At 46.1% G+C, this 26,997-nt stretch overlaps 1 long non-coding RNA gene across 2 annotated transcripts in view; it reads right to left on the minus strand.

The window, feature by feature from the left end:
• The window catches only part of LOC138350475 (uncharacterized), a 352,612-nt gene that overhangs the window by 101,537 nt on the left and 224,078 nt on the right, over positions 1-26,997 (minus strand). For both annotated transcript variants that reach the window (XR_011222128.1, XR_011222129.1), the window contains exon 3: positions 4,257-4,311. This is a non-coding gene — a long non-coding RNA (uncharacterized lncRNA). The remainder of the gene's footprint in view (positions 1-4,256; positions 4,312-26,997) is intronic.

The raw sequence follows: 26,997 nt of genomic DNA on the forward strand, positions 1-26,997 counted from the left end.
GTCCGGCCCTATATATCCCAGCTCTCAGTCCGGCCCTATATATCCCAGCTCTCAGTCCGGCCCTATATATCCCAGCTCTCAGTCCGGCCCTATATATCCCAGCTCTCAGTCCGGCCCTATATATCCCAGCTCTCAGTCCGGCCCTATATATCCCAGCTCTCAGTCCGGCCCTATATATCCCAGCTCTCAGTCCGGCCCTATATATCCCAGCTCTCAGTCCGGCCCTATATATCCCAGCTCTCAGTCCGGCCCTATATATCCCAGCTCTCAGTCCGGCCCTATATATCCCAGCTCTCAGTCCGGCCCTATATATCCCAGCTCTCAGTCCGGCCCTATATATCCCAGCTCTCAGTCCGGCCCTATATATCCCAGCTCTCAGTCCGGCCCTATATATCCCAGCTCTCAGTCCGGCCCTATATATCCCAGCTCTCAGTCCGGCCCTATATATCCCAGCTCTCAGTCCGGCCCTATATATCCCAGCTCTCAGTCCGGCCCTATATATCCCAGCTCTCAGTCCGGCCCTATATATCCCAGCTCTCAGTCCGGCCCTATATATCCCAGCTCTCAGTCCGGCCCTATATATCCCAGCTCTCAGTCCGGCCCTATATATCCCAGCTCTCAGTCCGGCCCTATATATCCCAGCTCTCAGTCCGGCCCTATATATCCCAGCTCTCAGTCCGGCCCTATATATCCCAGCTCTCAGTCCGGCCCTATATATCCCAGCTCTCAGTCCGGCCCTATATATCCCAGCTCTCAGTCCGGCCCTATATATCCCAGCTCTCAGTCCGGCCCTATATATCCCAGCTCTCAGTCCGGCCCTATATATCCCAGCTCTCAGTCCGGCCCTATATATCCCAGCTCTCAGTCCGGCCCTATATATCCCAGCTCTCAGTCCGGCCCTATATATCCCAGCTCTCAGTCCGGCCCTATATATCCCAGCTCTCAGTCCGGCCCTATATATCCCAGCTCTCAGTCCGGCCCTATATATCCCAGCTCTCAGTCCGGCCCTATATATCCCAGCTCTCAGTCCGGCCCTATATATCCCAGCTCTCAGTCCGGCCCTATATATCCCAGCTCTCAGTCCGGCCCTATATATCCCAGCTCTCAGTCCGGCCCTATATATCCCAGCTCTCAGTCCGGCCCTATATATCCCAGCTCTCAGTCCGGCCCTATATATCCCAGCTCTCAGTCCGGCCCTATATATCCCAGCTCTCAGTCCGGCCCTATATATCCCAGCTCTCAGTCCGGCCCTATATATCCCAGCTCTCAGTCCGGCCCTATATATCCCAGCTCTCAGTCCGGCCCTATATATCCCAGCTCTCAGTCCGGCCCTATATATCCCAGCTCTCAGTCCGGCCCTATATATCCCAGCTCTCAGTCCGGCCCTATATATCCCAGCTCTCAGTCCGGCCCTATATATCCCAGCTCTCAGTCCGGCCCTATATATCCCAGCTCTCAGTCCGGCCCTATATATCCCAGCTCTCAGTCCGGCCCTATATATCCCAGCTCTCAGTCCGGCCCTATATATCCCAGCTCTCAGTCCGGCCCTATATATCCCAGCTCTCAGTCCGGCCCTATATATCCCAGCTCTCAGTCCGGCCCTATATATCCCAGCTCTCAGTCCGGCCCTATATATCCCAGCTCTCAGTCCGGCCCTATATATCCCAGCTCTCAGTCCGGCCCTATATATCCCAGCTCTCACTCCGTCCCTATATCCCAGATCTCAGTCCGGCCCTATATCCCAGCTCTCAGCCCGTCCAGGAAAACAAGTGAAATTTAAGAAAATAGAGGTAAATAGGCTACCAACCTGTTGACTGCCTGTTTATGAATCCGAGGATCAACGTCCCCGCGGCCCGGTCTCTGGCCAGGCCTCCATGAAAACATACAAACTTGCAATTAATCTCTATCTGTAAAAGATTGTGTCTTCCTAGTGTTGGAGGCCAGATGTTTGGGGCTAGCCTCACTTAACGTTTCAGAGATGACACTTGGGGTGTAGGGGACTATCATAGGAAGGTGAGGGTCAGATGTCGGAAATTTTCGACTATACTTATTAACCTTTAATATAAATTTCCTCAGATTATTTTAGTTATACATTAAGAGATAGAACACGTCGTGATTTTCTCTAGAAAACGAGAATATTAAATAGCGCATCGATTACATCTCGTTCTGAAATATTAATTAATTAATCGTCAAATCTTGTCAGATGGCTGTATTGAATAAAAAAAATGCTTCCCAGTAACACATTATAAATCAAATATACTAAATAAAACGGCTTCTCCCGAAATAACAAACGAACCGTTCTTGAGGCGTCCAGAGCGGGAGTGAGGAGAAGGAACCATCGCACTTGGAGAGAGAGAAAAGTTAAGCAAGTCCCAGCTGTGTCTGGGTACAAGTGACAGGATGAACAACCCAGCGGGTTTTCTTCCTATTGGGGAGTGTTGTACATGCTGCTATGGCGGCGTGTCCACTCACAGGATGAGTGGCGCTGCCCAATACTGTCACTATGGCGGTGTGTCCACTCACAGGATGAGTGGCGCTGCCCAATACTGTCACTATGGCGGTGTGTCCACTCACAGGATGAGTGGCGCTGCCCAATACTGTCACTATGGCGGTGTGTCCACTCACAGGATGAGTGGCGCTGCCCAATACTGTCACTATGGCGGTGTGTCCACTCACAGGATGAGTGGCGCTGCCCAATACTGTCACTATGGCGGTGTGTCCATTCACAGGATGAGTGGCGCTGCCCAATACTGTCATAATGGCGGTATGTCCACTCACAGGATGAGTGGCGCTGCCCAATACTGTCACTATGGCGGTATGGCCACTCACAGCATGAGTGGCGCTGCCCAATACTGTCACTATGGCGGTGTGTCCACTCACAGGATGAGTGGCGCTGCCCAATACTGTCACTATGGCGGTGTGTCCACTCACTGGATGAGTGGCGCTGCCCAATACTGTCACTATGGCGGTGTGTCCACTCACTGGATGAGTGGCGCTGCCCAATACTGTCACTATGGCGGTGTGTCCACTCACAGGATGAGTGGCGCTGCCCAATACTGTCACTATGGCGGTGTGTCCACTCACAGGATGAGTGGCGCTGCCCAATACTGTCACTATGGCGGTGTGTCCACTCACTGGATGAGTGGCGCTGCCCAATACTGTCACTATGGCGGTGTGTCCACTCACTGGATGAGTGGCGCTGCCCAATACTGTCACTATGGCGGTGTGTCCACTCACTGGATGAGTGGCGCTGCCCAATACTGTCACTAAGTGGCGCTGCCCAATAAACTCGTCCCTCGGGTCAAAATTAAAAAAATTAAAGTAATGGCAGACGCCAAGAGGCTGAGCACCTGATCCTGTGTATCAAGGCGCACCGCTGGAATTATTATGCAACAATTAAGAAAGGACGCCTTCGACCACGACCACCACTGGGAAGTGCTCATTGTTCCCGCCTGTTACCCATTTACTGTTTAATGGCCATAAATGTTAGTGTTAGGGTGGCAGGTGGCGGTGAGGCGAGACTCTTGGTCCTGCCGGTTAAGTCTTATTATTAACTCAAACACATGGAGTTAAAGACTGTTTAGTAATAAGATTACTAAATACTTTGGCAGTCTGAAGGGGAGGGGGGAGGGAGGGAGAGGGGAGGGAGGGAGAGGGGAGGGAGGGAGAGGGGAGGGAGGGAGAGGGGAGGGAGGGAGGGGAGGGAGGGAAGGAGGGGAGGGGAGGGGGGAGGGAGGGAGAGAGGGAGAGAGGGAGGGGGAGGGAGAGGGGGGGAGGGAGGGAGGGAGGTAGGGAGGGAGGGGAGGGGGGGAGGGAGAGAGAATGAATTTGGGCATAAAAAATTAAGAAAAAATTATATATAAATAAGAAAGACAAACGAAAATAAAAAGGTAATAAAGACTATCACTATAATAATAACAGTTTAAAGTTTTCTCATCATTAAACCTATCATTATTAGAACTTATAAATAATACTTAAAAAAAAATCATTATTGATTCCAAATAAGTCTTCAAACCAATTATGTGTGCACCCCAGAACTGAAGACATTCTAGTGTACACCGCCCCTGCTTGGACCACAATATATAAAGAAATAATTTGAAGCCAAGAAGGTAACGCGTCTCATACAAGAACTATGAGAACAAACGAAGACCACTGAACCTCAACATGCTCGACACGAGACTGAAGGCACGACACATAATAGCGACATACAAAATTCTCAAAGAAATTGACACGGTCAATGTAGAAAATATACTTACCATGACACACAGAATTAATCATCTTGCCCATCTGACCATCGAAATCCTCTGGATCCTGCAATAGACATGAACACAAAGTTAGTTATCTGAAGTATGTGTTGACATAAATGCCCAAGATCAATGATAGGAAAGTTATCAAGTGCAAGAATGTTGAGAAACAATAACACTATAAAAAATACTTAGGAAAGTTAAACAATAGCTGAGTAACAAGAATAAACGAACAAAAGTGTGTGTGTGTGTTCATCGAATTGTGCTTGCGGGGGTTGAGCTTTGGCTCTTTGATCCCGCCTCTCAACTGTCATTCTACTGGTGTACAGATTCCGGAATTTCTCGAACTCCATCATATCTACATTTGAAACTGTGTGGAGTCAGCCTCCACCACATCACTTCCTAGTGCATTCCATCTACTATTCTGACACTGAAAAAGTTATTTCTAATGTCTATGTGGCTCATTTAGGTACTCAGCTTCCATCTGTGTCCCCGTGTGCGTGTGCCACCCGTGTTAAATAATCAATCCTTGTCTACCCTGTCAATTCCCCTGAGAATTTTGTATTTGGTGATCATGTCTCTCTGAGCTCTTTTGTTTTTCAGTGTCGTTAGGTGCAGTTCACTCAGCCTTTCCTCGTAACGCATGCCTCTTAGCTCTGGGACTAGCCTAGTGGCATACCTCTGAACTATTGTCAGCTTCGTCTTGTGCTTGACAAGGTACGGGCTCCATGCTGGGGCCGCATACTCTAGGATTGGCATTGCGTATCTAGTATACTAGGTTCTGAATGATTCCTTACACAGGTTCCTGAAGGCAGTTTTGATGTTAGCCAGCCTCGCATACGCCGCAGATGTTATTATTTTGATGTGGGCTTCAGGAGACAGGTTTGGCGTGATATCAACTCCTAGATCTTTCTCTCTGTCCGTTTCGTGAAGGACTTCATCTCCCATTCAGTATCCTGTGTCTGGCCTCCTGTTTCCTCCACCTAGTTGCATTACCTTACATTTACTTGGCTTGAACTGAAGTAGCCATTTGTTAGACCATTCATTCAGTCTGTCTAGGTCAGCTTGTAGCCTCATACTATCTTCCTCTGTCTTAATCCTCCTCATAATTTTTACATCAGCAAACATTGAGAGAAACGAGTCTATACCCTCTGGGAGATCATTTACACATCAGAAACAGTATAGATCCAAGGACTGATCCCTGTGGGACTCCACTGGTGACGCCTCGCCACTCCGAGACCTCACGCCTCACAGTGACTCACTGTCTTCCTTTGCATAGGTCATCTCCAGCTTGTGCATTAGTCTCTTGTGTGGTACTGTGTCAAAGGCTTTCTGGCAATCCAAGAATATGCAGTCTGCCCACCCCTCTCTTTCTTGCCTGGTCATAGAATTCAATTAATCCTGTGAGGCAGGACTTGCCCTCCCAGAACCCATGCTGATGTTGCGTTACAAAGTTCTTTCGCTCCAGATGTTCCACTAGCTTTTTTCGTGTAATCTTTTATAATTTTGCATGGTATGCAAGTTAGGGACACTGGCCAGTAGTTCAGTGCCTCCTGTCTATCACCCTTCTTGAATATCGGAACTACATTAGCCGTCTTCACAATTTTTGGCAGTTCACCTATTAACAGTGATTTGTTATACACCGTGAAGAGTGGCTGGCACAGTGCTTCGGTTCTATCCTTCAGTATCCATGGTCAGATTCCATCCGGGCCTATAGCCTTTGTCACGTCCAACTCTAGCAGATGCTTCCTCACCTCTCCACTGCTAATCACAAACTCATCTAGTAGTGTTTTGTTAGATATTCCCTCACTTATCTCCGGGACTACTACTTGTTCCATTGTGAAGACCTCCTGGAATTTCTTACTTTGTTCCTCGTACACTTGTCGTTTGCAGTTTTTTAATTTTTTTATTATTATTTTCTACCACAGACGTGGCCACACATTTACAATGCTAACCCGAATATATACATTTTCTTCTGTCCTCCATGGACAGGGTTAGAGAAGTGTTAAACATATAGTTCAAGTCATTTGCAGTGAATCTGCCTACCCCTACCCTCAGTTTTATTACCCGTTACTTCACTGTTGTTTTTCTCCTGATGTGGCTGTGCAGCAATTTAAGTTGAGTCCTTGCCTTGCTTGCTATGTCATTTTCACATTGTCTTTTTGCCTCTCTTCTCACCCTGACGTAATCATTCCTGCGCTCTGGTATCTTTCTCTGCTCTCTAGTGTTCTGTTGTTTCCATAGTTTCTCCACGCCCTTGTACTTTTGTTTTGTGTGTTTTGTTAGCTTACATCTCTGATTAAACAATGGGTTTCTTGTCTGCATTTCCTGTTTTTTTTCTTTTGGACGGGGACGAACTTGTCTGCTGCCTCCTTACACTTCTGTGTGATGTAGTCCATCATGTCTTGGGCCGTCTTTCCTCTGAGCTCTGTTCCCCGAGTTATATTTGTTAGGAATTTTCTTAACTCCTCATAGTTTCCCTTTTGGAATGCCAGACTTTTATTTTCTGGGCCCTTCCTTGAGTACATTAGCCCTACTTCCACCAGATACTCAAACATCAGTACACTGTGATTACTCATTCCCACAGAGGGCCTCGAAACAGATTTCCCTTATGTTGGAGTCAGAGTGAAGACTAGGTAGAGTCTCGCTTGTTCATCGATGCCTCTCATTCTTGTGGGTCCCCTGACATGCTGATTTAAAAAGTTTTTTTTCACCACTTCCAACAGTTTAGAGCTCCATATTTCCCCACCTCCATGCAGTTTCTTGTTTTCCCAGTCTATGCTTCCGTGATTGAAGTCCCTCATGATGAGCAGATGGGATCTATTTCTACAGGCAGCAGCAGCTGCTCTCTCAATTACAGTGTTAACTGCCATGTTGTTTCTTTCATACTCTTGACTGGGTCTTTTGTCATTTGGTGGAGGGTTATATATCACTGCTGCTACTACTCGTGTCCTTCCATCGTCATGGTGCCTGTTATGTAGTCTCTGAACCCATCTCAGCCTGGGATAACCATCTCCTCGAAACTCCCTCTCTTATCAGTAAGGCCATTCTGTCTACTCCCTTTCCTTCTCCTCTTTCCCTAATGCAGTGTAGTCCTGGGAAACACCACATTCGTTATGATTCCAGAGAGTTTTGTTTCTGTGAGTCCAATTACATCCGGGTTCACTTCCTGTGCTCTTTCCCTAAGTTCACTTGCCTTGTTTGTAATCCCATCTATGTTTGAGTACATTACCTTGAAGCTGACTCTATTCTCTCCATCCTCAGTTTCTGTTGATTCCACTGGATTAGGAGGGACCCATCTGTGTGTACTATGTTATGTAATTTACCACAACACATTATTTTTACTTTATTACGTAACTTACATGAAGTAGACATAATTATGCATGTGTGTGTATTCACCTAGTTGTATTCGCCTAGTTGTGTTTTGCGGGGGTTGAGCTTTACTCTTTTGGCCCGCCTTTCAACTGTTACTAACTACTATTTCCCCCCCTCCCTCCCCAGGAAGCAGCTCCGTAATAGCTGTCTAACTCCCAGGTACCTACTTTTACTGCTAGGTAACAGGGGCAGTCAGGGTGAAAGAAACTTTGCCCATTTGTTTCTGCCTGGTCCGGGAATCGAACCCGGGCTACAGAATTACGAGCCCTGCGCGCTGTCTGCTCAGCTACCAGACCCAGTGTATGTGTGCGTGCTTGTGTGGGGGACACAGGTGGAAGCTGAGTACCCAAATGAGCCACAGAAACATAATAAATAACATTTTCAGTGTCAGAGTAGTTAGTAAATGGAATGCACTGAGATCTGGATTCCAGGATATAACCCATACAGGTGTGATAGGAAAATTAGGTCACATGGAGGAGTGGGTCTGTATATTAGGGAAGATCTTGTATGCTTGGAGCTCCTTAACGTTACAAATGAGGTGGTAGAGGTACTGGGATTAAAAATAGAGAAAATAAACTTAGTGATTATTCTAATATACAAACCGCCAGATGCAACGGCTGAGGAATTCACAGAACAGATAAACAAAATAGAGAATAGCCTTGATAATTTGGGGAACCCGATACCTGATATTATCTTCCTAGGTGACTTCAACTTGCCTAGTCTCAGTTGGAGAATAGCAAACAATAATATTATACCAGGAATCTATCGGGACCTAACCAACCACAGATTAGAGAACTACTTAGATTCTGTGAAAAATTTTCACACAACCAGCAGATATCGGAGCCAACGAGAAATGAAAATATTCTAGATCTGGTCTTTACGAACAATGAAGACATTATCAGGGACATTACGATAACAGATACCACATAATCAGATCACAAGCTCATTGAAGTGCAAACGACCATCAATACTCAGAATAGACCTAAAACGTTGATAAAGCGAGAGGGGCTATTCAGTAAATTCAATTTTAATAATAAAAGGATAGACTGGGAAAAAATAAACAGGGAACTTACAAACATTCCATGGGAAACTGTTCTAAGTAATACAAGTCCTTCAGAAGGAATAGAAAAACTGACTTCGGAAGCGTATCAAGTCTGTCTGAAACATGTTCCTTTGAGGAAAGCCAGAAAGAGATCCAACGTAGAAAGAGAACACAGACGACACTATAAAAGAAGAAAAAAAAAATTACGGAAATGCTTTTGCAGACACGAATTTCCCGTCAAAGAAGGAATAATTTAAACAGGGAGATTGAAGAAATCGAGTGGAAATTGAAACTCATATCAAACTAAAGAAAGGCAATTAGAATAGAAAGCAATTCAGGAAATAAAGAAAAATCCAAAAATACTACTTCACATATGCGAAATCAAAACCAAAAACCACTACCAGTATTGGACCTATTCGTACAAGTGAAGGTTCATACACGGAGGATGACAAAGAAATTAGTGAAATCATAAAAAAGCAGTATGAGGACATGTTTAGCACTCCAATAAACAACACGAAACTGGAAGATCCAGACAATTTGTTTATGCGGGATATCCAAACCCCTGTAAATATAACTGATATCAACACAAGCGTACTAGACTATGAAAGAAAAATTGAAAACATGCCCATGCACTCGGCCCCGGGTTCAGATTCACGGAATTCAGTATTTATAGAGAAATGCAAAGTACCAGTAGCACAGGCACTCGGTATAGTGTGGAGGAAGAGCTTGGACACGGGGGAGATACCAGATGCGCTGAAAGCAGCAGACATAGCCCCTCTACACAAGGGAGGGAGCAAAGCATTGGCAAAGAATTATAGACCAGTTGCACTAAAATCGCACATCATAAAAGTACTTGAGAGAGTGATTAGGAGTCAGGTCACCATTTTCATGGAGACCAATGACCTTTACAATCCAGGCCAACATGGATTTCAAGCGGGAAGATCATGCCTCTCACAGCTACTTGACCACTACGACAAAGTCACTGAGGCATTAGAAGAAAAACAGAATGCTGATGTGATATACACGCACTTCGCAAAGGCTTTCGATAAATGTGACCATGGCGTGATAGCACACAAAATGAAGTCAATGGAATAACCGGTAAGTAGTACGCTGGATACTCAGTTTTCTGTCAAACAGGACTCAGCTAGTAACAGTCAACCATATACAATCTAGTCCAAGCGCAGTTAAAAGCTCTGTACCTCAGGGTACAGTCCTTGCACCGCTGCTTTTCCTTATTCTCATATCAGATATAGACAAAAATACAAGTCACAGCTTCGTGTCATCCTTCGCAGATGACACAATAATCAATATGAAACTTACCTCGGCTGAAGACATTGAAAAACTTCAAGCTGATATTAATAAAGTTTTCGACTGGGCATCAGAAAATAACATGATGTTTAACATTGATAAATTCCAGGTACTCAGGTACGGTAAAAATGAGGATTTTAAACATAATACAGAGTACAAAACACAATCAAATGTGTCCATAGTAGGAAAACAACATGTAAAGGATTTGGGAATAATGATGTGTGACGACTTAACGTTTAAGGAGCATAACCAAGCAAGTATTGCGTCAGCCAGAAAAATGATCGAATGGATTACGAGAACTTTCAAATCCAGGGATCCCATCACAATGGTTGTACTTTTCAAGTCACTTATGTTGTCCTGTCTTGAGTACTGCTCAGTACTCACCGAGTACTGATTCATTCACCGAGCACCGATTCAAACAGAATCACCTCAAGGTAAGGTACTCACTTACTCCTTCAGAGCAGGAGAGATTGCTGAAATAGAGGGAATACAGAGAACATATATGGCACGCATAGACGCGATAAAGCACCTAAATTATTGGGATCGTCTCAAAGCCCTCCAAATGTACTCACTAGAAAGAAGACGAGAGAGAGATCAAATAATATACACGTGGAAAATACTGGAGGGCCAAGTACCAAATCTACACAGTAAAATAACAACGTACTGGAGTGAACGATATGGAAGAAAATACAGAATAGAACCAGTGAAGAGCAGAGGTGCCATAGGCACAATCAGAGAACACTGTATAAACATCAGAGGTCCACGGTTGTTCAACATCCTCCCAGCGAGCATAAGAAATATTGCTGGAACAACCGTGGCCATCTTCAAGAGGAAACTAGATTGTTTCCTCCAAAGAGTGCCGGGCTGTGGTGGGTATGTGGGCCTGCGGGCCGCTCCAAGCAACAGCCTAGTGGACCAAACTCACAAGTCATGCCTGGCCTCAGGCCGGGCTTGGGGAGTAGAAGAACTCCCAGAACCCCATCAACCAGGTATCAAGCACTAAGAAATGATGTGGTGGAGGCCGACTCCATATACAGTTTCAAATGTAGATATGATAGAGCTCGAGAAGCTCAGAAATCTGTACACCAGTAGATTGATGATTAAGAGGCGGGACCAAAGAGCCAGAGCTCAAGCCACGTAAGTACAACTAGGTGAGTACACACACACACACACACACACACACACACACACACACACAAAATCCGGGTACCAATGAAAGCACAAGCTTCATACATGGAACTCTGACAGTGGATGGGAAGAAGATTGTAATCTTGATACTCTACAATCCCCCACCAAACAGTAGAAGGCCCAGGCAGGAGTACGAGGACAGCAACAAGACATGTATGGATGAACTGCAGAGGGCAGCAACTTTAGCGCATAGAATGAGAGCGAAGCTGCTGGTCATGGGGGACCTAAATCACGGAGAGATAGATTGGGAAACGAGGAATCCCCATGGCGGGGAGGAGACCTGGGGAGCGAAGCTGGTAGACGTTATTGACAGGAATTTCCTAACACAGCATGTGAAAGAAGATACTAGGGAAAGAGGAGGGGATACGCCCAGCCTATTAGATCTCATTATCACTCAGAATGTAGAAGACATCGAGCAGTTGGAACATGAAATACCACTAGGAGCTAGTGACCATTGTGTCCTAGTCTTTGACTACATGATGGAGCTTAAAATTGTGACCAAAGGACAAGAGGTCCGGGAAAGGAGACTTGATTACAGAAAAGGGGACTACAGAAGGATAAGGGACTACCTGGGAGAAGTGCAGTGGGAGGAAGAACTTAGAGGAAAAACAGTGCAAGGTATGATGAACCAAGTCATATTGAAATGCAAGGAGGCTGAAGATAGATTTATTCCAACAATAAAGGAAAAAAGCAGGAGGGAATATAATAACCCATGGTTTAATAGACAGTGTCAGGAAGCAAAGGTGAGAAGCAGGAGGGAGTGGAGGAAGTACAGAAGACAAAGGACAGAGGACAACAGGATTAGATGTAACAGAGCTAGGAATGATTACATTAACATAAGACGAGTGTCGGAAAGAAATTATGAGAACGATATTGCAGTCAAAGCGAAAAAGCAACCAAAATTACTACATAGCCATATAAGAAGGAAGATGTCGGTAAATGACCAAGTGACAAGACTGAGGAAAACAGAAGGGGCATATACAGAAAGCGACAAGGAAATCTGCGAGGTACTGAATGCAAAATTCCATGGAGTGTTCACAACCGAGCCTGAGCAGCTCCCATTGTTAGAAGAGATTACCCAAGATGAAAGACTATCAGATATAGAGGTGACAGCAGAGGATGTAATGAAACAGTTGACAACACTGGACGCAAATAAAGCTGTTGGACCAGACAAAGTATCACCGTGGATACTTAAAGAGGCAGCGCAGGCTCTCAGCGTGCCTCTGGCAATGATCTTTAATGAGTCACTTATGTCGGGAGAATTGCCCAGTTGCTGGAAGGAGGCAAATGTCGTACCGATTTTCAAAAAGGGTGATAGGGAGGAGGCACTTAACTACAGACCCGTATCACTGACAAGCATCCCCTGCAAAATACTTGAAAGAATAATTAGGCTAAGACTTGTTGAGCACCTGGAGAGCATTGGGTTTGTAAACAAGCACCAACATGGGTTCTGGACAGGGAAATCATGCCTAACAAACCTTTTAGAATTCTATGATAAAGTAACAAGGATAAGGCAGGACAGAGAAGGCTGGGCAGACTGCATATTTCTTGACTGCCAAAAGGCCTTTGATACGGTACCGCACATGAGACTGCTATACAAACTTGAGAGGCAGGCAGGAGTAAGCGGAAAGGCCCTAGTATGGGTGAAGAACTACCTAACAGGAAGGAGCCAGAGGGTAATGGTAAGAGGCAAAAAGTCGGACTGGCGAACAGTAACAAGTGGAGTACCTCAAGGATCGGTGCTGGGACCAATCCTCTTTCTAATTTACGTAAATGATATGTTTACAGGAGTGGAATCATACATGTCAATGTTTGCAGATGACGCAAAATTAATGAGAAGAGTTGTGACAGACGAAGATTGTAGGATCCTCCAAGAGAACTTAAACAGGCTGCAGAGATGGTCAGGGAAATGGCTACTGGAGTTTAACACCAGTAAATGTAAAGTTATGGAAATGGGATCAGGTGACAGGAGACCTAAGGGACAGTACACAATGAAGGGGAACAGTCTACCTGTAACGATTCGAGAAAGAGACCTGGGAGTGGATGTGACACCTAATCTAACTCCTGAGGCACATATAAATAGGATAACGACAGCAGCGTACTCTACACTGGCGAAAATTAGAACTTCATTCAGAAACCTAAATGAGGAAGCTTTTAGGGCGCTTTACACTGCCTACGTGAGACCCGTCTTAGAGTATGCCGCGCCATCATGGAGCCCCCACCTGAAGAAACACAAAGAAACTGGAGAAGGTTCAGAGGTTTGCGACGAGGCTTGTCCCAGAGCTACGAGGGATGGGATATGAAGAGCGGCTGAAGGAACTGAACCTTACGACACTAGAGAAAAGAAGGGAGAGAGGAGATATGATAGGGACATATAAAATACTCAGGGGAATTGACAAAGTGGAAATAGATGAAATGTTCACACGTAATAATAACAGAACGAGGGGACATGGGTGGAAACTGGAAACTCAGATGAGTCACAGAGATGTTAGGAAGTTTTCTTTTAGCGTGAGAGTAGTAGAAAAATGGAATGCACTTGGGGAACAGGTTGTGGAAGCAAATACTATTCATACTTTTAAAACTAAGTATGATAGGGAAATGGGACAGGAGTCATTGCTGTAAACAACCGATAGCTAGAAAGGCGGGATCCAAGAGTCAATGCTCGATCCTGCAAGCACATATAGGTGAGTACATATAGGTGAGTACACACACAGCCTAAACATACTGGTATACACCAAGTGTGTCCACACTTGTCCCCTTCCTCTCCCCGTTGTTAGACTTATTCATGTTACTCCCTTGTTCTCGCCTCTCTTCATGCCCCTTTCATCACACTTTCTCATTCAATGGCTCTCCTTGTTCTCTCCCCCCCCCTCCCCCTCCCTCCCTCCATCCCTTCCTTCCGATTCTCCCTACACCCTCTTATCGCGTCCCCCCATCCACATCCCCACCTCTCCCCCTTTCCAATGTATATCCCTCCATTCTCTCTCTCCCCCGCCCTACCCCGGCCCCTCCACATGCCCTCCCTATGGGTACCCACCCTAACCCCCCCCCCCAACACCCACCAAGGGTTGGTGAGCAAACACTTCCCAGGGCGTCAGACGCCTCGATCCTCGACCAATGTTAATCCTGTCAACGTCACAACGAATCTCCCCTTCCCTTCCAACTCCTCCTCCTTTCCATTTCCCACTTCTTTCCCCTTCCCACCCTTCCCCCTTTCCCACTCCACCCATCTCCACCCCCCTCCCACCTTAAAAAAACAACTCACACAAGCGTAAAACGTCCACAAATGACCTAAATTAATTCGTTTTTTCAGGGACAGGAAGCCTGTGAATATATACTTTAGGTTTCTATCAAAGTCCGCGCAAGGTTGAATTACTAACTTTTCCCAGGATGCACCCCAACAACCGTTGCCCAATCCTTTCTGTCCCACCCGGGGATCGAACCCGGGATCCTGTATTGCGAGTCGAAAACTTAGCCACTGTATTATCGAGGCCAAAGTACATTTATATCGAAGTTTGTTAATATTCCAATTTGATAACAAGTTAAGACTATATTAAAGTTGATAAATGGAGAACGTTATCTTGAGATTATCTAGAGATGATTTCGGGGCTTTAGTGTCCCCGCGGCCCGGTCCTCGACCAGGCCTCCACCCCCAGGAAGCAGCCCGTGACAGCTGACTAACACCCAGGTACCTATTTTACTGCTAGGTAATAGGGGCATAGGGTGAAAGAAACTGCCCATTGTTTCTCGCCGGCGCCCGGGATGGACCCCGGGACCACAGGATCACAAGTCCAGCGTGCTGTCCGCTCGGCCGACCGGCTCCCGGCTCCCTTAGGACGACCTAAGAGTGAACTCACAATAAGGTGACCTATGATCTGTGGATCAACCAACCTATCCTCCTAATTAATATGTCTTATTTCATACGTTACGGTCCCCAATATACACATTATATTATGAAAAGCAACGGCTCACAAAAATCGTCAGCTCACGTCGTCTCTTCAATTTCTGGTGTGCGGTTTGGTCAAACTACCTGGGATCACTTGATAGTTTCAAGTGTAGGTTAGACATTTATTATACAAAACAGATGGGAGAGGACTACTTGACCAGCCTAACAACTTGGAGGGTGAGCTACCACCCAGGACCCGAGGCTCACAAGTTCCATAACACTGTGCTGACAGGAGTTAATATGTTGTTTACAAGAAAATAGTCCACTACGGGCTCACCATAGCCCGTGCTACTTGGAACTTTTTGTTCCAGGTGCGAATCTTAAACAACAACAGTGTGTTGTTATGTACAACCAAAGCTAAGTCACCAAGCAGAGTATAATACCCGTTGTCGGGGACAGGAAGCCTGGAATTAGGTTTGTATCGAAGTCCCTCCTAGATCAAACTACTCATTATCTTCCTCAGGAGGTAGTCCATAACAGCTGCCCCTCTCGGATACCTATTTACTGCTCAGTGAACAGCTGCATCAGGCAAAAGGAAACATGCCCAACCATTCCCCGCCCAGTAATGGAACCTGGAATTCCCGACTGTTCCTCGAAGACACCATATATGAAGGATATGGTGTTCTATCCTACCAAGACACCATATTTGAGGAAAGATGTACAGGTTTCGTCAGCGGCCCCGCCCAAGGAAATATTGGCGGCTCCTAGAGTCCAGCTGTGTCTGCCATCTTGTTTTTAACGCAAACACAAGTTTAAATTGGAAAATTATACGAGGTCTCCACTTTGCAGCCCCTCTTAGCCGGTGCTCGTCCAAGCTGCGCCCGACCCCAACCCATCCTCAGCCGGTGCTCGTCCAAGCTGCGCCCGACCCCTGACGTAGTTATAAATCTTAACGTAAGGTGTATTCAAAATGCGTGATTTCTTAAATATAAATTCACATTATATATCAGCATTCTGTACAAATTAAGGTATAGGTTAGATTAGGTGTTAAGGTTCTATTGGCTTCTCCTAGTCGCCTAAACTCATTTGTGTGTCTAACCTTCGCTTGAAACAACCCAGCGATCTCACGTCTATAGTGTTACCCGGTAATTTGTTATATACATCTACAACCCCCATTTTCTAACCCATATTTATCCAGGTCTTTACTAAATATAAAGTTTTCCAATTTATATCCATTGTTTCTGTATCCTGACTTCTCACTAATGTTGAATTATCTGTAAATATTGTCTGATATTTTCCCGTCTTGCATTATATAATTAAAATATACCGAGAAAGAAATATATAAAGAACAAAAGAGTAATATTATTATCGTTATATTAAGAGAACAATCTCCCTCAACTAAGATAAAAACACGTCCTGAAAGTCTTGTCTATAAAGTCCGAGCTCAAATGAGGAAATAATTATAGCAAATGTGCTCATCTAGACTTAATACACGAGAACGACTCCTACACTTCCTTTTTTGCTTTCAGAAGATTAAGAATTAAAGAATCTTTCCGGATAAAATAAGGGGGAATTATCCGGACACTGATAGAAAAAGCTGGCAAGCTGGAGACCTGTGACACAAGTGTGGATTGTGTAAGCTTTAGCTGTACAGCTTGGCACGGTTACCTGAGCGCTCGGCTCACTGGGGAACAGCTTTTTGTGTAACTACTTCTTCAGGTGAAGAGGCGGTCATTGTGAGGTAATGATGGTAGGACTGGTGGTGGTGGTGGTGGTGGTGGTGGTGGTGGTGGTGGTGGTGGTGGCTGGTGGTGGTGGTGATGGTGGTGATGGTGGTGTGGGGGTGGTGGTGGGGGTGGTGGTGGTGGTGGTGGTAGGACTGGTGGTGGTGGTGGGGGTGGTGGTGGTGGGGGTGGTGGTGGTGGGGGTGGTGGTGGTGGTGGTGTGGGTGGTGATGGTGGTGGTGGGGGTGGTGGTGGGGGTGGTGGTGGGGGTGGTGGTGGGGGTGGTGGTGGTGGTGGTGGGGGTGGTGGTGGTGGTGGGGGTGGTGGTGGGGGTGGTGGTGGTGGGGGTGGTGGTGGGGGTGGTGGTGGTGGGGGTGGTGGTGGTGGGGGGTGGTGGTGTGGGTGGTGGTGGGGGTGGTGGTGGGGGTGGTGGTGGTGGTGGTGGTGGTGGTGGTAGAGGTAGCAATGGTGGTGGTAGAGGTAGTATTGGTAGCGGTATTGGTGGTGATGGTGGTAGCAGTGGTGGTGGAATCGGCAATAATGGTGGTGGTGACAGCGGCTGTGATGGTGGGTGATGGTGGGTGGTGGTGGCTGGTGGTAGTGATGCCAGCGATAGGCTAGTGCTAAATTATATTACAAATAAAAACAAATTATTAACCCCAACACCAATCCCCGCCTCTGACTCTCCAGTAACACGATAACAAATAATAATCACTGGTGAACTTACCTAACACACTTCAACTTCACACTACTGTATAATCTCAGTTTAAACTAAACTCTCACCCTAAAATACTGAATATTAAAAGTTTTAGGGGTAATGACCCGCTCACGGCGTTCAAAAGAGAACTTGATAAACACGTTCAAATTATACCTGATAAACCGGACTATGATTCATAAGTCTGACCGCGAGCAACTACGTCTAACAGTCTGGTTGACCAGACCTCCTGGTCTGGTCAGAGACCGGACCGTGGGGACGTTGATCCCTGGAACCGATAACACGAAGGTAAGTAACCCATCTTCCTAAGACGACAGTACTTATAGAAACTATATATACTGTTGGATGTGTGTATATATATATATATATATATATATATATATATATATATATATATATATATATATATATATATATATATATATATATATATACTGTTGGACCCAAAAATTCATGTTTTGTCCTATTAATTTTGTAGAGCTCGTGAAAAAAGGCTAAAAACTAAATATAACCATTTCTAGGCCTAGCACATTTATGTACTATATTAGGCCTAGGATCACTTAAACAAGTGAGGTTAGGTTCTTTAGTTACACTTCCAATTTACTGGACTGGCATTTGGACTAATTCACTGGTACAAACTTGGACTTTTGATGGGATCCATCAGTATATATGGTTACTCTTTATTATTTAAATAATACATTATCTATATTATTTAAAGATCTCCATCTTTAAATCCAACATTATGTATGTAACTCAATGTACCTTTACCTGAATAAAATATCTAAATCTAATCTAACTCTCGACCAAACAGTTGCTGAGGAGTCCATTGTTTGACGAGGATGGACTGCACAATTCAATAAGTCAAAAAACTAATAATTTTCATCCTCATGATCATTTGAAGTAATTTCTATTGATTAGCGATCAAATCTGATTGACAATACAGAATGAAACTTTTCTGAATCTATATCATACTATGAATCAATTGAGCCCGTCCTCAGGGTAATGTGAATGCATCAAGAGACCATCCCCACTCTCACACCACCTGGGCAGTTATTTAGATATTTGTAATGGCCTGAAAGCATATTACAGTTGCAATAAAGGTCTACTTTTAAACTGGTAAGTGAACCTTTGTCCTAAACAGAGAGTATTCTCAAGTTATAACTGGTTTGTATTATAAAGCGATGGTTTAAAATATTACAAGTCCATGGAATTCAAGGGGGATACTCAAATAGTTTTTGAATTACGTATTTCACATGTTTGAAAATAACACACTGTTTTAACCTAACCTAACCTTAATTAAGCTCAAAACATTACAATCTGCACTTATTTTCCCTTTCTCTCATACACATAGAATGTATATATTATCCAGTGACGGCCTACTATCGCACAGGTTCAGCGTTCGATTCCCGATAGCCCAAGTGGTTGGGCATCTCTCCTTCACCCCGTTCTTATATCCCAGCTCTTTGTCGTCCTGTTCCTTCCAAGTGATATGTAATGATAACAGCTTAGTGTTTTCTCCTAATAATTACCTTACCTTTCTCCTGATAATAATCTTAATGTTCTCCTAATAGTCGATTTACCATTCTCTTGACAATTACCTAATCTTTTTCCTGATAATTATCTTATCTTTCTCCTGACTAATTACCTTACCTTCCTTCTGATTACCTTACATTTTTCCTGAGAATTACTTTACTTTTCCCTTGATAATTCCCTTACCTTACCTTTCTCCCGATGACCTTTCTTACCTGACCTTTCATGCAGACTCAAGCTGGCCACCTTATAATACATCATAATTCCAGTCACTGTAGACATTACATCCGTGATACTAATTGCCCGGGTCGTTAATACCACACAACATTAGCATGGTTCACAGCTCCGGGGAATGCTTAATGCTCCCTCTCCGGCCATGAAGGCTTTATGTCCCCTGGAATATTTATATCTGTAGATGTAGGAATTATGAGTAGGGTCTAAGACCTGAGTGTTTACGTTCTTACGTCATCGCTATGAATTACCCGAACCTATCTCAACCTAACCCAAACGTTTCTGTCCTGTCATAGGAATCGAACCTGAGACCTTTTAGCCGTGACCCGACTGCGCCACAGTATGAGACTTGGTTACAGGGATATTTAACAATTTGCTGCGCCTGTTCCCACACCGTCATGTGCGTTTGTAAACTCTTAGCATAAAATACTAGGAGATGTATCCAGCGGTGCCCGGGACACCCCCCCCCTCCCACAACCCATTCCACCCCCTCTTCGATTCCCTTCTCCCCAGATACCCCCCCCCCCCTCTTTCCTTCTCCTCTCCCTTGCTTATTAAAGTATAATACTTAGGCATATTAAGTATTATACTGCGTTAATTTTTATATATACATATAATAGACTATGCCTAATATACTTATAAAGTATATTAATATATACTTATTAATGTATATTACTGAATGTGATACTGTCAGAGTATAGCTATTCTTGCCTGCTGGGTAATGATTGATGTACTTGCTTCGTGGAACCAATTGCTCCAGAAGGAACACAATGTGTCATAAGTTCGAGCTTGTGCACGGGGGTACGGTCAAATCCTATACAAGACAGTTCGAGCTTGTGCACGGGGGTACGGTCAAATCATATACAAGACAGTTCGAGCTTGTGCACGGGGGTACGGTCAAATCCTATACAAGACAGTTCGAGCTTGTGCACGGGGGTACGGTCAAATCCTATACAAGACAGTTCGAGCTTGTGCACGGGGGTACGGTCAAATCCTATACAAGACAGTTCGAGCTTGTGCACGGGGGTACGGTCAAATCATATACAAGACAGTTCGACAGAACTCGTTTTCAGACTGTCATACCCGTATATATTATTATGTTCCCATGGGGTAGGATGTGTTAGGTTCCGCTGAACTAAGTTAGATTGATTTCGCCTTGGTTATGTTAGCTAGAGTATTCACCTAGTTGTGTTTGCGGGGGTTGAGCTTCGCTCTTTCGGCTACCTCTCAACTGTCAATCAACTGTTTACTATTTTTTTCCCCACACCACACACAGACACCCCAGGAAGCAGCCCGTGACAGCTGATTAACTCCCAGGTGCCTATTTACTGCTAGGTAACAAGAGGCATTCAGGGTGAAAGAAACTTTGCCCATTTGTTTCTGCCTGGTGCGAGAATCGAACCCGCGCCACAGAATTACGAGTCCTGCGCGCTATCCACCAGGCTACCAGGCCCCAGGCTACCAGAGTAAGGTTATGTAGGTGTTAAAATCAGGTGGCGAACCGTCTTGTCTACGATGAGAAATGTATCTGTCTCATACAAATATGATCATCTTGAATACAGTTCACATCTCTCATCAGTGATGTATGATACAACTGAACACTTCATATGACATGGAATTGAAATTTAATCTTGCCAGTAATATATTATAACCAAGGGGAGCCTGACAGCTGAGTGGACAGCACTTCCGATTCGTAGTTCTGAGGTTCCGGGTTCGATCCCTGATGGAGGCGGAGACTAATGGGCAAAATGTTTCTTTCACCCTGATGCCCCTGTTACCTAGCAGTAAACAATACCTGGGAATGAGACAGCCGCTACGGGCTGCTTCCTGGTGGTGTGCAAGAAAGAGGATTCCTGGTCGAGGACCGGGCCGCGGGGACGCTAAGCCCCGAAATCATCTCATGATAACCTCAAGATAACGTAAAAAATGTACTGTTGAACCAAAGAGAGGTCAAGTCCGGTACAATTACAATTCTACCAACAGTAAGCCAAAAGCTGGAACAGTAACTAGAGAAACTAACCTAACTATTCCAAGGCCTAAATAAACAATCCACGGCCTAATATACGATATCTTAGGCCTAATTCAGTACGTATACACCAGGCCTAGGAAAAGTAGGTTTACTGTCTCCTTTCTCGTGTCCCTTACAAAATTAATAGTAAAAATACATGTTTTAGCGAGCAACGATACATTGTGTGAACGGTCCATCCACAGTTGTAGTTGTTAAAGATTCGCTACCAAGAACAACAAATTCCAAGTAGCACGGGCTATGGTGAGCCCGTACATCCACAGTTGTTATAAATACAAGATCATGTGTCATCATGTGTCACGAATCATGTCATGTGTCAAAATCATGTGTCACGAGAGGCTACACTAAACCAATAACATAATTACAGTCCACATTGCAACACTGCTCTGTAACTCAGGTGTGCTACAGCCACCGCTCGTGTAGATCTTACCATTAGCCACGCAATTGTGTAACTGTCACCAGGATTAGCCACACAATTGTGCAGCTGTCACCGGAATTAGCAACGCAGCTGTGTAACTGTCATCATCATTAATCACTAACCGTGCAGCAGCGTTAATGAATGTTGATAATTCTCTTCCGTGTAGCTTCTGGTATGTCTCCGTTATTAGTATTCACAGGAAGACGCGATGTTTAGTACCAGTAGCGTTACCAGAGGACACCCACATGGGCCACAGGGATGGTAGGGAGGACATTATATAACACATTTGGTCAGTAGTTAATGCATTGAATAACGAAGAGTGGGAAAGGCGCAGCCCAAGAACTGAAGTCCTTCAAACTGTTAGGTATGTGAAGTAAGGAGAGTCATTATTTTCTTTAATCGAAAGACTAATTGAGGGTTGCTAAAGGCTAATTCCCTTATTGACGATTTGTCCACTTGAATCAGTGAAGCGAGTCCCAGCTGCGTTTGGGTACAGGTGACAGGATGAACAACCCAGCAGGTTTCTCTGTCCTCGGGTTTGTACATGTTATGGCGTTGTGTTCACTCACAGGATGAGTGGCGCTGTCCAATACTGTTACTATGGCGGTGTGTCCACTCACTGGATGAGTAGCGCTGCCCAATACTGTCACTATGGCGGTGTGTTCACTCACAGGATGAGTGGCGCTGCCCAATACTGTCACTATGACGGTGTGTTCACTCACAGGATGAGTGACGCTGCCCAATACTGTCACTATGGCGGTGTGTTCACTCACAGAATGAGAGACGCTGCCCAATACTGTCACTATGGCGGTGTGTCCACTCACAGGATGAGTGGCGCTGCCCAATACTGTCACTATGGCGGTGTGTCCACTCACAGGATGAGTGGCGCTGCCCAATACTGTCACTATGGCGGTGTGTCCACTCACAGGATGAGTGGCTCTGCCCAATACTGTCACTATGGTGGTGTGTCCACTCACAGGACGAGTGACGCTGCCCAATACTGTCACTATTAATCATTATCACCGAAAGAAACAATTTTGTTCCTTTTGTAAAGCTACAATACTGGTACTTTCGTAACAGTACAATCTGTTAACTCGTTCCTTGGCAAGTGATGACTTGAACTTTTTATTAAGGACGAGGGCCTTGATTCCTCAAGCATTTACGCAATCCCTTACGGAACCTGTACATCTTTCCTTAATATTGGAGGCTTTGTTTATCATTTCTTAAACAGTTTACGAGCATTGAAACTTCACAACCCAAGGTTATTATTGTTATAAACAACCTCGTAGCGCTTCAGAGATCGTAAGGTGTTTAGTAAATCTTGACGGAGCCGCTCTGATTAAGATAAGGAGCAACAACTTTCAGACGTGGATTCTCCATCCGTAAATTTAAGGAGAGATTCGACAAAGATTCAATAAAGATTAAGAGGCAACAGGTACAGTAAGGTTGCAGGCATGAAAGAGAACTAGGCTCACTTCACCAGTCATTGATAAGTAAGTTATGATATTTTATTAAGATTCTGATAGGCGACGAGTCAAAATATTTTGGATAAATAAACTTAGAGGAAAAAACTACTAATAAATAATATGATGCTTTCTAAATAGCATCATACTATTAACGGATATCACTGTACATTAGTAGAAATAAACATTATGTTTGCTGTCTTTAACCTTAACAAAAATAGTACGCAAACAGTAGAACATTTAAAGACAGTGCCTACGGTGTTTCACAAATAATTATATTTAAGCAACGAGTTGTGAATGGGTGGATAGTCTGTCAAGCAGAGTCATTGAGGCGAGTACCTTGGCCGGTCATTAGAATACGGTCGACAGAAACATGAATGAAAATGACTGGGAGTATACAGGACCTGCTTGGAGTGTGGGAGTGGGCCTGTAGCACTATTCCTGTGAATGAGTGTGTACACAGTGACTCTTGGTCACAATCAGAGATGATGGTGAACCCGACGCTTCGGGCCTTACAATGCTGGCAAACTGGTTTTTACAGTGTTGCTCCTTCAGTCTCCCTCAGTGTTGCTCCTGCACTGTCTCCCACAGTGTTGCTCCTTCACTGTCTCCCTCAGTGTTGCTCCTTCAGTCTCCCTCAGTGTTGCTCCTTCAGTCTCCCTCAGTGTTGCTCCTTCAGTCTCCCTCAGTGTCGCTCCTGCACTGTCTCCCTCAGTGTTGGTCCCTCACTGTCTCCCTCAGTGTCGCTCCTGCACTCTCTCCCTCAGTGTCGCTCCTGCACTCTCTCCCTCAGTGTCGCTCCTGCACTCTCTCCCTCAGTGTCGCTCCTGCACTCTCTCCCTCAGTGTCGCTCCTGCACTCTCTCCCTCAGTGTCGCTCCTGCACTCTCTCCCTCAGTGTCGCTCCTGCACTCTCTCCCTCAGTGTCGCTCCTGCACTCTCTCCCTCAGTGTCGCTCCTCCACTCTCTCCCTCAGTGTCGCTCCTCCACTCTCTCCCTCAGTGTCGCTCCTCCACTCTCTCCCTCAGTGTCGCTCCTCCACTCTCTCCCTCAGTGTCGCTCCTCCACTCTCTCCCTCAGTGTCGCTCCTCCACTCTCTCCCTCAGTGTCGCTCCTCCACTCTCTCCCTCAGTGTCGCTCCTCCACTCTCTCCCTCAGTGTCGCTCCTCCACTGTCTCCCTCAGTGTCGCTCCTCCACTGTCTCCCTCAGTGTCGCTCCTGCACTGTCTCCCTCAGTGTCGCTCCTGCACTGTCTCCCTCAGTGTCGCTCCTGCACTGTCTCCCTCAGTGTCGCTCCTGCACTGTCTCCCTCAGTGTCGCTCCTGCACTGTCTCCCTCAGTGTCGCTCCTGCACTGTCTCCCTCAGTGTCGCTCCTGCACTGTCTCCCTCAGTGTCGCTCCTGCACTGTCTCCCTCAGTGTCGCTCCTGCACTGTCTCCCTCAGTGTCGCTCCTTCACTGTCTCCCTCAGTGTCGCTCCTTCACTGTCTCCCTCAGTGTCGCTCCTGCACTGTCTCCCTCAGTGTCGCTCCTGCACTGTCTCCCTCAGTGTCGCTCCTTCACTGTCTCCCTCAGTGTCGCTCCTTCACTGTCTCCCTCAGTGTCGCTCCTTCACTGTCTCCCTCAGTGTCGCTCCTTCACTGTCTCCCTCAGTGTCGCTCCTGCACTGTCTCCCTCAGTGTCGCTCCTGCACTGTCTCCCTCAGTGTCGCTCCTGCACTGTCTCCCTCAGTGTCGCTCCTGCACTGTCTCCCTCAGTGTCGCTCCTGCACTGTCTCCCACAGTGTCGCTCCTGCACTGTCACCCTCAGTGTCGCTCATGCAGTGTCACCCTCAGGGTGTCACACAGTGTCACCCTCAGTGTGTCACACAGTGTCACCCTCAGTGTGTCACACAGTGTCACCCTCAGTGTGTCACACAGTGTCACCCTCAGTGTGTCACACAGTGTCACCCTCAGTGTGTCACACAGTGTCACCCTCAGTGTGTCACACAGTGTCACCCTCAGTGTGTCACACAGTGTCACCCTCAGTGTGTCACACAGTGTCACCCTCAGTGTGTCACACAGTGTCACCCTCAGTGTGTCACACAGTGTCACCCTCAGTGTGTCACACAGTGTCACCCTCAGTGTGTCACACAGTGTCACCCTCAGTGTGTCACACAGTGTCACCCTCAGTGTGTCACACAGTGTCACCCTCAGTGTGTCACACAGTGTCACCCTCAGTGTGTCACACAGTGTCACCCTCAGTGTGTCACACAGTGTCACCCTCAGTGTGTCACACAGTGTCACCCTCAGTGTGTCACACAGTGTCACCCTCAGTGTGTCACACAGTGTCACCCTCAGTGTGTCACACAGTGTCACCCTCAGTGTGTCACACAGTGTCACCCTCAGTGTGTCACACAGTGTCACCCTCAGTGTGTCACACAGTGTCACCCTCAGTGTGTCACACAGTGTCACCCTCAGTGTGTCACACAGTGTCACCCTCAGTGTGTCACACAGTGTCACCCTCAGTGTGTCACACAGTGTCACCCTCAGTGTGTCACACAGTGTCACCCTCAGTGTGTCACACAGTGTCACCCTCAGTGTGTCACACAGTGTCACCCTCAGTGTGTCACACAGTGTCACCCTCAGTGTGTCACACAGTGTCACCCTCAGTGTGTCACACAGTGTCACCCTCAGTGTGTCACACAGTGTCACCCTCAGTGTGTCACACAGTGTCACCCTCAGTGTGTCACACAGTGTCACCCTCAGTGTGTCACACAGTGTCACCCTCAGTGTGTCATGAAGTGTCCAACACCGTGATGCACATGTTCTATATTGGGATCATTCTATAGGATGTGTATGACCCCCCCCCCCCCGACACACGCACCTCCCCCCCCCCCCAACACACGCACCTTCCCCCCCCCCCCCCGGACACCCCCCCCCCCCCCGGACACCCCCCCCCCCCCCACCCACACACACTCCCATTACATGTTCCCACACAGCACCAGACCTACACCGTCCTCCATTCACAAACACATGTCACCCGTGAGAGAGAATATGAGGCATCGATGTTTGGCAATGTCAAATGTTGTCACCTCCCCCCCCCCCCGGCTCCTCTTCCGTCCCCTCCTGCCTTAACTTACCCTTACAAGCACTCCCCCCCCCCTTCCCTCCTTCCCCAAAACAGAGGAAAGGTTCACACGAGAACCGACAGCTGCTGCTTTCCAGGGACCTGTGTAACCCGAGCAGTCACTGAGAGTGGCCTGAGGGACTTCTCCCGCCTCGGTGTTAGTCTCTGGTCGTAATACATCTTCCGGCCACTCCAATGTCCACACGCACCTCTATCTTTATGTGTATACATAGATATTTATATATGAACATTAATCAGTATATTATTATTATAAATATATATACATTCATCCATGACATTCATTTCTCATCTTCAAGAGAAACTACATTGTTTCCTCCAAGGAGTGCCGGATCAACCGGGCTGTGGTGGGTATGTGGGCCTGCGGGCCGCTCCAAGCAACAGCCTGGTGGACCAAACTCTCACAAGTCAAGCCTGGCCTCGGGCCGGGCTTGGGGAGTAGAAGAACTCCCAGAACCCCATCAACCAGGTATATATATTTAATGTAATGCAGGATTTAATCCTGATCAGGATTCATCAAGCATTTCCCCAATTTATGAAACCTGTACATCCTATAACGCCATGATGAATTTGTTTACATTAATTAATTAAACAGTTTACGAGTTCCAGGGCACCAGGAGAATGTTTACAACAACAGTAACAGCCTCGGGCAGTTAAGCTTCCTAAACTGTTTAACAAATCTAGACAAAGCTGCCATAATTGATGTAGTGATTCATAATTGGT

Source organism: Procambarus clarkii, chromosome 45 (genome assembly GCF_040958095.1).
Source record: "Procambarus clarkii isolate CNS0578487 chromosome 45, FALCON_Pclarkii_2.0, whole genome shotgun sequence".
In the NCBI taxonomy this organism is placed as follows: domain Eukaryota; kingdom Metazoa; phylum Arthropoda; class Malacostraca; order Decapoda; family Cambaridae; genus Procambarus; species Procambarus clarkii.